The sequence below is a fragment of the Marmota marmota genome, unplaced genomic scaffold, assembly GCF_001458135.2.
Source record: "Marmota marmota marmota unplaced genomic scaffold, marMar, whole genome shotgun sequence".
Lineage (NCBI taxonomy): Eukaryota > Metazoa > Chordata > Mammalia > Rodentia > Sciuridae > Marmota > Marmota marmota.
In genome coordinates, this window is record NW_025999895.1 from 1,564,553 (window position 1) to 1,578,061 (window position 13,509).

Genomic DNA, 13,509 nt, shown 5'->3' on the forward strand with positions numbered 1-13,509 from the left:
TGGGGGGGTGGGCCTCAGATTCACCGCCTGGCTCTCAGGGTCCCACCAGCATATAAAGTGGCTTTATCCAAGGCCCAGGTGACACAAGGGCCTGAGGTCTATCCTGTGCAGGGTCCTGCTCAAATCCGTGGTCTTGCTGGGCCTGCCCTTACCCTTGGAGTGTCACGTGCCCCACTCCCACTCAAGTGGGCCATGGAATCCGCGAGTAAGAGTCGAAGCACAGGGCAGAGGGCTTCCAGACAAACTGGACACACTCTGCTGGACGTCTCCCTGGGCGGTGGTCTCCACGGCTCTCGCCACATTCTTTAGACACCAGAACTGTTAAGTTAACATCAAGACCAAACAGGAAACGCACACGTTCTGGAAGGCTACCACACCAATTCGACATTTGGACAACAAAGTCATAAAACAGCAAATCCTGGGCTGGGGTTGTGGCTCAGTGGTAGAGCACTTGCCTCGCATGTGCGAGGTACTGGCCTCAATTCTCAGCACCACATGTAAATAAATAAAATAAAGATCCACCAACATCTAAAAAATATTTTTAAAACATAAAAATAAAGTAGCAAATCCTTTAGAAAAGAACTAATGATGCCAGGGTCACAGAAAGCTTCTTGCAGGATCTCCGCCAAGTGACAGGCGTCAGAGACCCAAAGGACAGCTGCCACCATTCCACCCAGGCTGTGCTGACACTCAGATGTAGGCCCCCGAGTCCCTGCCAGCCGGATCCCTCCTGCTCAGAGCCCAGCCAGCAGTCCAACCCTGCGGCCCCCACCACGCAGTGGGCACACATAAAGCACACCCAGAACCCAAGCTGCAAGCTGGTGCATGCAAAAGGAGCCACACCAGAGTTTTAAACTAGACTTCACCTGCAGCCACAGGATACTGTGCCCATGTGGCCATCAGCTGTGACCCCAGCCAGGCCACCAGCACACCATATCAGCAGAGGATGGCACCCTCCCTCCTGTGCCCTGCAACCTGACCATCAGGGAGACACTGCTCACCAGGGGCAGTGACTTTGCCAGATGAACAACCAGGTGGTCTCAGCCACTCTCCATGTTCTTTACGGGTCTAGAAGACACGCTAGTGAAGGGCTTCAGGACACAGGGGACCGCTCTTTGGAGAGATATGAGGCTGAACAGTTGTGGGTGGGCTTGGGGAACACTTACTCACCAGGCCCACCCTGCCGCGGATGAAGGAGGGGGCTGCTGGTCTTCCTAACTGGCCTGTGATGCAGACACCACCAAACTCTTGGGGAACTGGTGTTTGGGGCCATAGCCCAGGTGAGTCCTAAACTGGAGCAAGTGGGTTCAGAGGAAGGTGAGGTCCAGCTGGGCCAAGTGGTAAGGGAGGCCAGGCAAGCCCGTGTGCAGAGCCACCACGTGATGGACTGCCAGAGCACTGGTGTGCAGATGATGACCGGCAGCAGGGGCCCCACCCCAGGGTGCTGGCGTGGGAAAGCATGAGGCGGGAGGAGCCCCCAGCACACCCAGAGCGTGAGTCAGCCTTCTGCTGCCCCAGGCCTGGGCAGAAACCTAGGGGCACAACAGGGCTCTGGCAGGGATGGGGTGATTGGGGATGGAGGAGGGTTTGTTCCCTGAGCATCTGGGAATTGGGGAGGTAAGAGAGGGGCACACGTAATGCAAGTCAGTTGGGATGATCAGAAAGCACACAGGCACAGAAAACAAGGCACCCCCTCCCTGCCAGCCTCTACCAACCCAACACAAGCCAGGCAGCTGCAGGCCAGCACGCAGTCACCTGCACTTGACCCCACCGGTTCTAATTTTTAAAGGTTTCTGATGTTGTTAGTGACCTTGAACATGGCCTCATATCTGGCGCTTAAGAGTGAAATTCAGTCCTCAAGGAAATGTCCCTCCTCACAGGAGAAGAGGCAGGGGTGGGACTGCCAGGTGCAAGCCAGCAGAGCCTTCACACCCCATGCAGCAGCACACACAGGTGTGCACCGTCTACACACGCAGAACAGCCACACATCCCGAGTTTCCTCCAGACCACGGGACCTGCGGGGAACGTTCGCCGGTCCTGGCCAGCTGTGCTCTGTGCAGCTACACAGGAACCTCACCAGAGCTGGGAGAGGCTGGACAAAGCTGTGGGTCCAGCACCCAGGCATGGCCCCTGCAGGTGCCTGGTCACCTGGTGGAGCAAGTGTTTCCCCCGCACTGAGTCCCAGCTCCTCTGCAATCACATCAGGCCAATGGGACCCACACAGCCCCACCCCCATCCAGGACTGGACTGTTCTGGACTTTTTTTTTCTCCCTTTCTTTGTAAAAATATTTTTTTAGTTGTTGAAGACCTTTATTTTATTTATGTATATGAGGTGCTGAGAGTCGAACCCAGTGCTCCACACATGCCACGTAAGTGCACTACCACTGAGCCCCAGCCCCCGCCCCCTGCTCCAGACCTTCTACCCAAAATGGCATCGTGCAACACGTGGCCTTCAGTCCCTGGTTTCTTTCACTAAGCACAGTGAGCACCCACCCATGCATGTTGCGGCAATGGGCAGAACCTCCTCCCTCCCCTGCTGACCACCGCTGCACTGGACGGAGAACCCGCACCTGTCACCTAGGCATCTACTGCCGGCACTCGGCTGCTTGCTCCTTGGGGCGACTACACACAGCGCAGCCATAGCAGTCAGTTCTGCACCGCCTGCAGTCAGCCTTTCTGATTCAGGCTCTCTCCTCTCCTTACAGGCAAAAAGTCCTCCAGCAACCACAACCAAGGCAAGTGGGCAGACTGGGGTGCAGCCAGCTCCGGAAACCATGTGGGAGGCCAGAGCCTCAGAATGCTTAGGGGGCCTACTCTGATGGAGCACGAGCCTCAATCGGGGCCCCTTCTAGGCATCTGCCTACCAGCTCCCCCTGAGAGCCCGTCCCTGTGCCTGCCCCAGCTGGTCCTAGTCTGCTGGGAAGACAAAGCAAGAACATGGTAAGTGCTGATGCTCACAGGAGTGTCTCCCGAGTCTCCAAGGAGGCCCTGCCTCCCCAGCAGGGATGGTGACTCAGGTCTATCCCAGCAGGTAGGTGGGCCTGGCTGTTCTCACCACCTCAATGGAGCCTCAGTCCTGGCTGGCCACTGCCCCAGCAGCAGGTGGCTTCTGCTGGACCTTGGGATCCTGAGCAAGAGGCATCACCAAGGCTCAGTCACTTCTACTTCTCTTTCTCATTTTCATTCTTGCTGACCAGGGGAAAAAAGTCCCAAATGACCTCAAAGATATACACAGACCCTGGCAAGAACTGCAGTGACAAGACAGGTGCAGGTGCCCAGGTGGCCCTGCAGAGTGCCCAAGACCAGCCAAGACAAGTTCACCTGGGGGACTGAACACACCAAATGGAGGAAGCAGAGATGCTTGAGAGCCAGCACCTGCCACCATCTGGTCACTAGTGAGCACAACACGGAGAGGAAGGGGCTGGCACCAGAGGACATGTGGACACAGAGAAAGCGTGGTGAGGTGCCTGCACTTAAAGAGCAAGGTTAAGATACAGGAGGAACAGGTGGGAGAGGGCCACACCAGGGGGACAGCCGGGGGACAAAGACCGAGCTCCCAGGAAAGGATCTTGAGTGACCAGAGCAGGCGGCCTCTCACGAAACCCTGGGCAAGGTGAGGACCCCAGGGAGACCAGGTGCTGTGGTGACGGGCCAGTCACACGGGCAGATGCTCACGCTCGGCTTATAGAGCTTCTGGAAAAGGGCACAGCCGCCCCCCTGAGGTGACCGATGGCTGTCATCAGGGGACCGGACCCGGCTCAGGCACTTCAGGGATGTCTGGTGGCCTCTGAGGACACTGGGAGGCCACCGAGGCTGGAGGCTGAGCAGAGACAGCGCCTTCGCCTCACCTCCCACTTGAACTCAGCAAGCACCAGGAAGTCTCCCAGGACTCCCCAGGGGCAGAGCGGGGACCTGCAGCCACACCCGGGCGCCCAGGACCGAGAGGGCAGAGCCTGGCTCTGCAGCCTGCTTTGCTGGGGCGTAGAAGACAGGCTGTGTTCTGGCCCAGCCCACCTCTGTGAGCACCGCAAGAGCAGCACAGCAAGGCAGCTCACCTCGCCACGGCCTGGAGGCCAAGGCTGGCCATTCTGCTTAAGCTCTGCTCTAGTGCACACCTGGGCACACGCACACACCTCTTCTGAGACAACTGGGACTCGGTAGCAGGCACTGAGGCATCACCCCTCCCAGCACCTCAGCCCGTGTCCCAAGAACAAGGGTCTCTTGTTATGTTACCCCGTCACTGTCCTGACCCTCAGGAACACTGCCATGACACACCCTCTTCGAATCCACAGTGCACACCCACGTCCCCAACATGGAGTCTTCTATAGAGGACACTGAGGCCTGTGGCGTGTGGCTGGCCGCCTCCTTGGCACTCTCCACCAGACCTGCTTCAGCAACACCGGGCCGGGGTGGACACCCAACCTCCAGCACACCAAGACGCTCACTTTCTTCCAGGTGCCAAGATCCCTGGTCTCTCATCTAAGTGTCCCCTCACACCTGGCCTTCACAGGAGGCATTTTAGAATAATCACTGTTCTTATAACACGCAGATGACAGGAAGCGGCAAGGGAGTGGGACCTGGAGACTGAAGGTGGTGGGGCGGGGAGGGAGCCTCAGGCTGCGCTCAGCCCATGCAGCCAGGGGGCAGACTGCACGGCTCCCCATCCTGGTCTGCAAAGGCCAAGTGGGCTTCCCCTGAGGCCCATGCAGGGCCCAATCTTCCTGAGCAGTGACTTCACTTAGGTTTAGGAAGGGAGGCACTTCCTCCAGTGCAGCACAGGCTCCAGAAGACAGCGGACCAGACCGCGTGCTGAAGCGGGGCCACGTGGCAGTGTGACATGTGCCTGGGCTGCCTGACCACAGGGCTGGGCACACTGTGGAAGGCCAGGATTCCCAGACCAGGGGAGCCTCACGCTCAGCAATTCATACAGAGGCAATTTTAGAATTTGCTCTGCACTGTGGGCTCAGCTCCCAAGAACACAGGGACCACCATGGGATAACGGGGCTCTAAAAGACCAGCGTCAGGAAGGCCAACCAGAGGGCAGAAGTCCTGAAACCCACTTAACCCAAGAAACCGTAGAGGAAGTCAGGACACTTGTTCAACTTATTCCTGTCACTTCAGGAAGCACCAGAGCTGTCACGCTCTCTGCCAGGGGCAGACAGGCTAGGCTATGAGCTCCTAAGGGGTCCGCTGCCACACTTGGCTGTGAGCACGCACAGCTCCGCCGCCTTCCTGAGAGGAGAGGTGCCTCCAGAGCTCATGAGCACCGCCTGCAGGAGGCACGAATACAAGCACCCGTCAGGCAGTCTGACAGCTAAGGGGGCTGCCAGGGAGTCTGTCCCCAGAGCCACAGGAGGGGAGAGGGGCTAAGGACCACCACTCTTGTGGCAACGACGCCCTCCTCTCCACTGCCCTGGAGCCTCCAGCGTTCCTTTGGGGAAACTGGGGCTGCTGTCCCATGTACCCAAAGGCCAGAGCAGAACGTGGCGGGAAGAGAGTAACAACAGAATATTGATGGCTGTGTTGCCGTGGTGACAGCACTGCTACCAACTGAAACAAAACAAGTCCAAAGATGTCACTGTGGTGTGAAAGTAGTACCTTGGACACCAGGGGCTGAGGGGAGAGAGGGGAGGAAGGGCCACAGCTCCCCTGCTCTGTGGTCAGCTCTGCTCTCACCCGAGAATCCCCAGCCACCTAAGCTGGTCATGGTCCACAGAACCCCAACCAGCAGGCCCTCGAGGTCCTCATACACCAGAGCTCCAAGCTCAGAGGCCACGGGTGGGGTGGCCAGGTGGGCTGCTGCAAAGGCCCTAGCATGCACGGAAGTGGAGACAGGGCTTGGGGGACCAAGTTGAGGTGATATGCTCCCCACATGGGCCAAGCAGCCCGGGCTTAGCCTGGCTGCTCCCACAGCACCAGGAACTGGGTGCCAAGTGAACCCTCAGTGGACAGGTACCTGTGTGCCGGCTCTTCTGCAGAGGACCCAGTGGAGGAGGGTCCCCCAGTCTGTGTTTCAACAGAGAAGGGGCCACTGCAGCCATGGGAGAAGACCCTCTGAACACCGAGTCCAAGCTGGGATCCCAGCTAGCCTCAGGGTCTCCCAAGTCCCATCGTCAAGCTCGGGAGTGGGGCTGGGACACACAGACCATTAGATGCACATATCTGTGGGGGCTGCCGCTCTGTGGATCAGCCACTGGCCATCAATGCCCAGTCTTCCTGTGACCCCTGCAGCCTCGGCACTGTCCCTGGCACGCGTGGAGCAGGGCCCACACTCCTGATTGGCATTAGACTGGGGCTGTGTGTGCAGCGTGCACTCACCCGGCTGACATGCAGCCCGGCAGGTCCCCGTGAAGTAGCTGCCTGTGTGCAACTGCTGGCGACCGTCACGGGAGGCCTCCGCCACGCAGGACAACCCAAGGACAAAGCATAGCCGCTCAGGACCCACGTCCAGATGTTCTAGGAACAGCCCCTCGAGGGCTGTGTCCTGCAGCTGGGGGATCCTGTCCTGGAAGTCTCTGTGCTCATGCTTCCCAGGAGCACCCTGATCACTCCCAACAAGCAGGGCGGGTCTGCAGAGGCCTGGGAGAGTCAAGCTCGGCAGCTAGCTGTGCACACGTTCTGGATGCCACCTCACCTCAGAAGCACCGCCTCACCACAGGGCCCATCAGCGTCACCCACGGCCAGGGGTCAGCCCTACAAGCCCCAGCAGGACGAAACACCACAGCCAAGAGGCCAGAGGTCATGACCTCTGCAGCCTAGGCCCAAGGACACAGATTGGGAAGCATGAGAGTGGACCTCCAGCCAGGGCTCCCCTCCTGCTCCTGGGCTATCTGCGTGATGCTGACCACCCTGGTCACCCCTTCTCTTCAGTCCACACACTTCAGCTTAAATAGCCTGAAACAGGAAACTCAGGGGCTTCTGGTTTGAGACCCACTTCACTCCCTCCTACACACAGGGGCCGAAGGTGTCAGGAAACAGGCTGGGGGAACTATGGGCCAGGGCTGCTTCATATTTGCTCCCAGAAAACAACGGTCACCAGAGCAGAGGACCCACGGTCACCAGCCCTGGCACTGCTGTACTTATTGACATCCCCCTTACAGGGCAGACCTGATGCTGGGAACATGGCACATGCCGTGCGCTCTCCCCCACTGTCACGGAGCTGCTGCCCAGCACGTGGCAAATCCAATTAAGACGGTTACTAATCTCGCCCTTCAAGGGCTCAATCTGGCTCCACAAAGGTTTCAGCAGGTGGCCAGAACTGGCCTACTGGAGGCCCAATCCACACAGGAGTGCAGGTCCCTTGAGCCCCAGAGCCCTGCCCAGGCACGGCCAGCCCCCCAGGCCACCCTGTCATCAGCCCCAGGCCTCAGATGCTGTTCTGAGATGAGCACCTGAGGCAGAGGAGGCTGCTCCCACCCAGGGCAGGCTCAAGCCCACAGCCACACAGGGAAAGGCACACGGACAGCCCCTGGGACAGGTGGTCTCCATGAAGCCCTGACTGCTAGGCATGGACCAGGGAAGGGCCCCGGGGCAAGTGTCTATTCCCGGGCAGGGCACTCCAGCAGCTGCTCCTTCCCAGGGTGATGAAGGCGCACTCCCCCATTTCTACTGTGGGGAAACAGGAGGAGTAGTGGGAGACCTGGCGTCACTAGCTGGGAAGGGGAGGCTAACAGCTAGCTGTGCATGGTGGCACAGGCCTATAATCCCGGCAACTCGGAGGCTGAGGCAGAAGGATTGCAAGTTCTTGGCCTGCCTCAGCAACCCCAGCGAGAGTCTCAAAATAATTTAAAGCGGGGGGCAGGGATGTGGTGCTTGCCCAGCACGTGTGAGGCTCTGCCCAGCAGCCAAGAAGGCGCCTTGCTCTAGGAGGGGAGCTGGGTGCAGCCAGGCCAGGACCAGGCAGGACCATGGTGTTGGGCCCCTCGGGGATAAGAAACTGATGTGGCTCCCACTGTGTGGATCTAATGAAGACCTTTGAGCAGTGTCTGTCAGGAGAGTTTAGCCGTCTCCAGAGATGGATCCCTGCTGCTCAGTCTGACAGCAGGTGAGAGCCAGCACTCAGCTTCCCACACCAAAGGGGACGCCAAGGCCACAGCCTCCACCCTGAGACTGGGGCTGGCCACACTGCTGCTCCTTGGCCAGGTGTGGATGGCTCCACCCCACCTGGGTGGCAGCACAGCCGGGCCACCACCCCCACTCCCATCTTCACCACAGCCCACAGCTGGAGCAGTGGCAGCATGGGGTGGCACCTCTGAACCAGCTCAGCCAACAGGAGCCACTGGGAGGCCCTGAAAGCCCCTCAGGGTTCCACGCCAAGGGTGCTTATTCCCTCCTGCCTGGCCTCACCTTCCAGAGAGACCAAGTATCGGGAGGGGGAAGAGAAGAGAAGCAGACATGGGAAGAACACAGAAGCCTGCAGCCACAAGCCGTCCCCACAGGTGGGAGCTGGAAGGCCGCCTCTCCTCCTCAGGGTGATGGAGTGCACACCACCAAGGCTGCACCACATTCAGAGTCACTGACTCGGGGTCCAAAGCCTAGTCCACATTCCCGGCAGAGTCGCGGGCTCCTGCCTGTGGGCATCCCCATTCTGAGGCTGCACCCAGCACCCATCTCCTCCATCTTCCTGGGTGCCCAGTGAAGCCAGGCAGATGACAAGGGCTAAGCCCAGGGAGCCTGGCATGCATGCACATGCCCTGTGATCACAAACAAGGCACCGCAGGCCCTGGCAGGTACAAAGCGGCCCTTCAAAGAGAGGAAGGAACAGGAGAGGCCTCCAGAGACAGAAGGCTGTGCCTACAGCCTGCTGGCCCCAGCCCACAGTAGAGCCTCGCCCACAGGGAACACCCAGCCAGGGCCTCTGGAGGACGGCCCAACAGGTGGTGCAGATGCACGAAAGCAGCGAAGATCTCTCAGGCCAGGCTTCTCCCCCTCCACTGTGTGGTGGCCTTATTTCTGACAGCGTGCCCTTCTGAAATGTCAACAGCACTGCATGAAGCCTGGGATGTACCAAAGAGCAGGCTACCTGGCCTCCTCACCTGGGTGACTGTGGCACAGAGCACTGGAGCCCCCTGCCCAGTGTGCATGCTGGACCAGGAATGTGAGGACTCTGGCCTCCTCCTGCCACCTGTCCCCTGTCCCGGCCAGTTTGGCTCAGCCCAGTTCTATGCATCCTGAAACTTTGTGCCAAAGAGCCAGGGGCAAGGCTGCAGATGGCCGTCCAGCAGTATAGACATACCATGGTCAGCAGCCTCTGGAAGGTGCTATGAATGAGCACAGCAACCAGGCGGTAGCCTGGACGGCCACACGTGACTGCCCAGAGCCCCTCCAAGGTCCACAGCAAGGTAAGCTATCTGCCCGCCTCTGCCCTGTGGCCACAGAGACGGCAGAGAGGGAGCAACAGCAGGAAACAGGAGCCGCAACTACCTCCTCCAGAACCCTGGTCCCTGCAGAGGGCTGGGAACAGCACAATGGCAGCTTCTGACTGGGTGTGGCCGGCCCTCCCTTGGACCACCGGCTAGGCTCAAAGCCACGGGAAACTCTGCCTGTCCTCATACGCCAGCAACTGGCCCGAACACTTGGTTGGCTGGACACACACTGCCCCAAGCTGCTGCTCAGTCCCAGCTCCAGAACCCTCAGGAAGCCAGCTGAAGTCACACCCAGTTCACACGCATCCAAGTGGCCATGAGAGCAGCAGCACTCACCTCACACCTGCAGCCTCCAGGGACCCCACGGAGGCACGCCCCAACAGACCCAGGGCCGAGGATCGGGGGACCTAGCCAAGCAGCAGGCAGAAGTGGGGGTGGCTGTGAGAAGACACAGGATCGTGGAGCCACCTCCGTTCCCTGACCAAGCAGCCTGCAGACTCACTCACCGCAGGGAAACAACATCCACGGGGAGATGACAGGATTCTCCCTCCCAGCCTCAGGCCTGAGGCCGCCTCCCCGCTGCAAGGCCAGAGCTGTGGTTCTGAAAGACCAAGGGGACCAAAGGCAGAGCCTGCTCTGGCCACTTGGAGGAACAAAGGGGCTGCTGCCAATGCTCGTTTGAAGCAAAAATGACTCCCTGGGCTTTCATGACTGTGGGCCCGGGCCTGGGCGCGGGCCCAGCACCAGGAGCGTTTTCTCTGATAGGACCTCTGAGCAGCAGCTCTGGCTCGACACCCTCCTACCTGTGGGAAGAAGGAAGCTCCAGTTCTAAAGGGAACTGGGTGGGGGGGGAGAGGCAGCATCACCCTCGGCAATCAGACCAGGTCTGTGCCGTGGAATCCTGCCCCTCCTAATGGGCTGTTGGTTTAGTAAGTACCACAGGACTACAGGGGGCTTCCTGCATGTGAGAAAGAAAGCAGGGCCAGAGGCTGAAAGGCCACTGCTTCCTGGCAACCCCTGCCCCACAGCCAGGTGCCATATACCCAGAGGCCAGGAAGAGCGACTGATCACTGAAGCCAGGTGCCAGGTGGCATGCCTGCATCCCAGACATTCTGGAGGCTGAGGCAGGAGGACCATTTGCACCTAGGAGTTGGAGATCAGCCTGGGCATAGTAAAACAAAACACCAAGATTAAAGAAAGAAGATCAAAGAAAAAATAAAGAAAAAGATCAATGAAAACAATCAAGGATCCAACCAAGGACTAATCGGGCTGAGAGCCCCAATAATTGCATAGATCCAGGTCTCCTCTCCCCAGGACTCCATTCCTCAAGGGCTCTGGTTCACCCCCAAAACAGCAGAGGCATCACATTTCAGGAATGAGCAATACTGTGGACAGGAAGACAAGGAGAAAACTAGGTCAATATCAAACAAAACAAACTAAAAATGAGACCCACTGGTCTAGAGCAGGCCACCTCATGGTAATAAGGTTCAGCTTAGCAAAAAGACATAACTATACAACACATATGCATTTGATAACACAGTCTGCAAACACATAAAGCAAAAACTACCAGACAAAATGGTGAGCCACCATGCTGGGAGAGAAAGAAGCACGTGCTTATTTCACAAATGGCTGCTGCAGAATGACATAGAACCTCAAGGACATTCATCTTGCAGGAGAGCTCAGCCTCACAGGTCCCACAGAAAAGCTTGTTCAGAACAGCAAAACTCAACAACTAACTCAACTGCTAGTCAGGAAGAGAATGCAGACAAATGTGTCTACAGAACATTCTACAGCAATAAAAATAAATGTACCCACTGCTGGCAACCGTATAGATTAATAAGAGTGAAAAAAGGTACAAATCCACCTTTCTATGGCCGACACTCAGAGGCCTACGGCCCAGGACTCCTACGAAGCCCTGGTTGTCTGAAGCTCTGTCTCTTTCCGGGCCTTGCCACCCTCCTCTGTTTCAGACCCTCCCCATTTCTACAAAAGAACCCTGTTTTTGTGTACCTTGCCCCGTTGGACATGCCTTCTACTCCCCTCTTTCCCAGAGCCCAGGTTTCCTCTGGGTGGGGTGGGAGAGGCAGCATCACCCTCAGCAATTAGACCAGGGTCTGGGCAGTGGAATCCTGCAGGGACTGCTGCTCGGGTGGCCCCTGCAGACTGCACACCACCCCTGCCATGTGTGATGTCTTGTTCAGGGGCCTCTCTTGGGGCTATGGCTACTCCCCAGGCCCACCAGGGACACTGTCAGGAGTCTTCAGAACACTCAGGACAAAGATCTTATAAGCTTACAGGGAAAGAAAACCAAGACCTCCTTTTTCACACAGCAGCAGCAGTGTCAGATGGTGCTGGAAACAGCAGGGCTGGAAGTTAGAGGGCAACACGGTGATGCCGCCAACTTCCCGGCAAAGATCACCCCAAGTCCAAGTCCCCCGTGGCAGGTAGGAGACCACCTGCAACACTTGCAGTTCAAAAGCGATTCCCCCTTTCCTGTTCAGGAACCTTAAAGGAAAAACAAGATGATTCTCCGATGGGGGGATACTGGCACAGAAAAGACCGAAGACCAGGGTCCAGCTGGGAGGGGGCACCAGGAGGCCCCCAGGGGACCGTCCCAGTGGAAGCCCAGATGATTGGAGCTGGACAAGGGGACTCCAAAGAGAACCCCAAACTATAGGAAACAAATGGACAATGGACAGCAAAAGGGTATGGTCTGTGGATTTGGGAACACGTCGATGACATCAAAAATGACGCAAATGAAGATGTGAGTCTAAGGGAAACAAAACTGTCACGTTAAGAACTGTGACCAGAGCCCAATAATAGAAATCAGGAACCATCATGCCAAACTAAAAAAAAAAAAACAAAAAAAAAATCACCCTACTGGACTTTATTAATAAAATTGACCATTTGTGTAATTCTAAATATGCTGCGGGGCTAGGGTGTGGCTCGATGGCAGAGCACCTGCCTGGCATGCACAAGGCCCGGGCTTCCCTCCCCAGCACTCAATAAAAGAAAAGAAACACAAAACTCACAAAGAATGACAGACCAACCAGACTGAGAGAAAATCTCTACAAAGCACACACCTGACAGGACTCACACCTACAGCGGGAGGACTCTGTAAGTCAATGAGAAGGACAGGAGGAAAGACCTGCACAGACGCGCCCCAGGAGACAGGGCATGCAGACCAGCCCATGAAAGACGTGTCACACTGTGAATCAGGAAACCAGCTCTAGAAATGCCCAACCTGAAAGAACTCCGCCCACCAATCAGGGCACAAACAAAGGGCCCACCCAGACCTACGTGGGGCCTGGCTCAGAAAGGCAGCACCAGAGCCAGGGGTTCAGGAACACAACCCAGCCACACCCACAACTCCACTCACACGACTCCTGGCACTCGCACCGAACCTTGCGACACAGAGCAGATCAGTGGCTGCCTAGAGGACCTGGATTCTGGGAGGAAGGACAGGTCCAGCACCTGGCCTCCACACCAGCCACACAGCTGCCTGCGGCAGAGCTCACGTGCAGTTGGCTGTGCTTCAATTAAGCCCCAGTAAGGGGGACACAAGTCACTGGGCCATGCTGAGTGTCTGTCTCAGCAGCGGAAAGGTCATGTCGTCACCACATAAACAGCACGTGTTGACGTCAGCCCCGACCGTGTGGATTACACGGGCCAGGGTGAGTGATGGCATAAAAAAGCCAAATCCACATTTTCTACCTTAAGAACTTATTAAATGTCTAAACTTAAAAAGCAATAGCAGCTGGCTGTGATGGCTACGCCTGTAATCCCAGCGGTTTGGGAGGCTGAGGCAGGAGGATCACAAGTTTGAGATCAGCCTCAGCAACTCAGGAAGGCCCTGTCTCAGAATAAAAAATAAAAAATGCTAGGGAGCACCCCTGAATTTCATCACTAGCTCCCAAAACAAAACCCCAAAAGCAGCAGCATCAGCATAAACTTAACTGGTAGACGTGGAGAAGCAAACAGCAAGGAGACACCCAGACACCCAGCAGATGGGCAGCAAGCAGGGAGGACAAAAGGACAAACTTCTTCTTTTTTTTCTTTTCTTTTTTTTCTTTTTTTTTTTTTTTTAAAGAGAGAGAGAGAGAGAATTTAATATTTATTTTAGTTTTCATGGCAGACACAACAT

At 57.0% G+C, this 13,509-nt stretch overlaps 1 protein-coding gene across 10 annotated transcripts in view; it reads right to left on the reverse strand.

Annotated features, from left to right (window-relative positions):
- Baiap2 (BAR/IMD domain containing adaptor protein 2) overlaps positions 1–13,509 on the reverse strand; it is a 53,374-nt gene that overhangs the window by 32,536 nt on the left and 7,329 nt on the right. The window contains exon 1 of one of the 10 annotated variants that reach the window (XM_048797477.1): positions 12,733–12,746. The exons of the other annotated variants lie outside the window; for them this stretch is intronic. The gene's annotated coding sequence lies outside the window, so the exon portion shown is untranslated. Of the gene's footprint in view, positions 1–12,732; positions 12,747–13,509 lie in introns of those variants that run through there. 10 annotated transcript variants of the gene reach the window in all.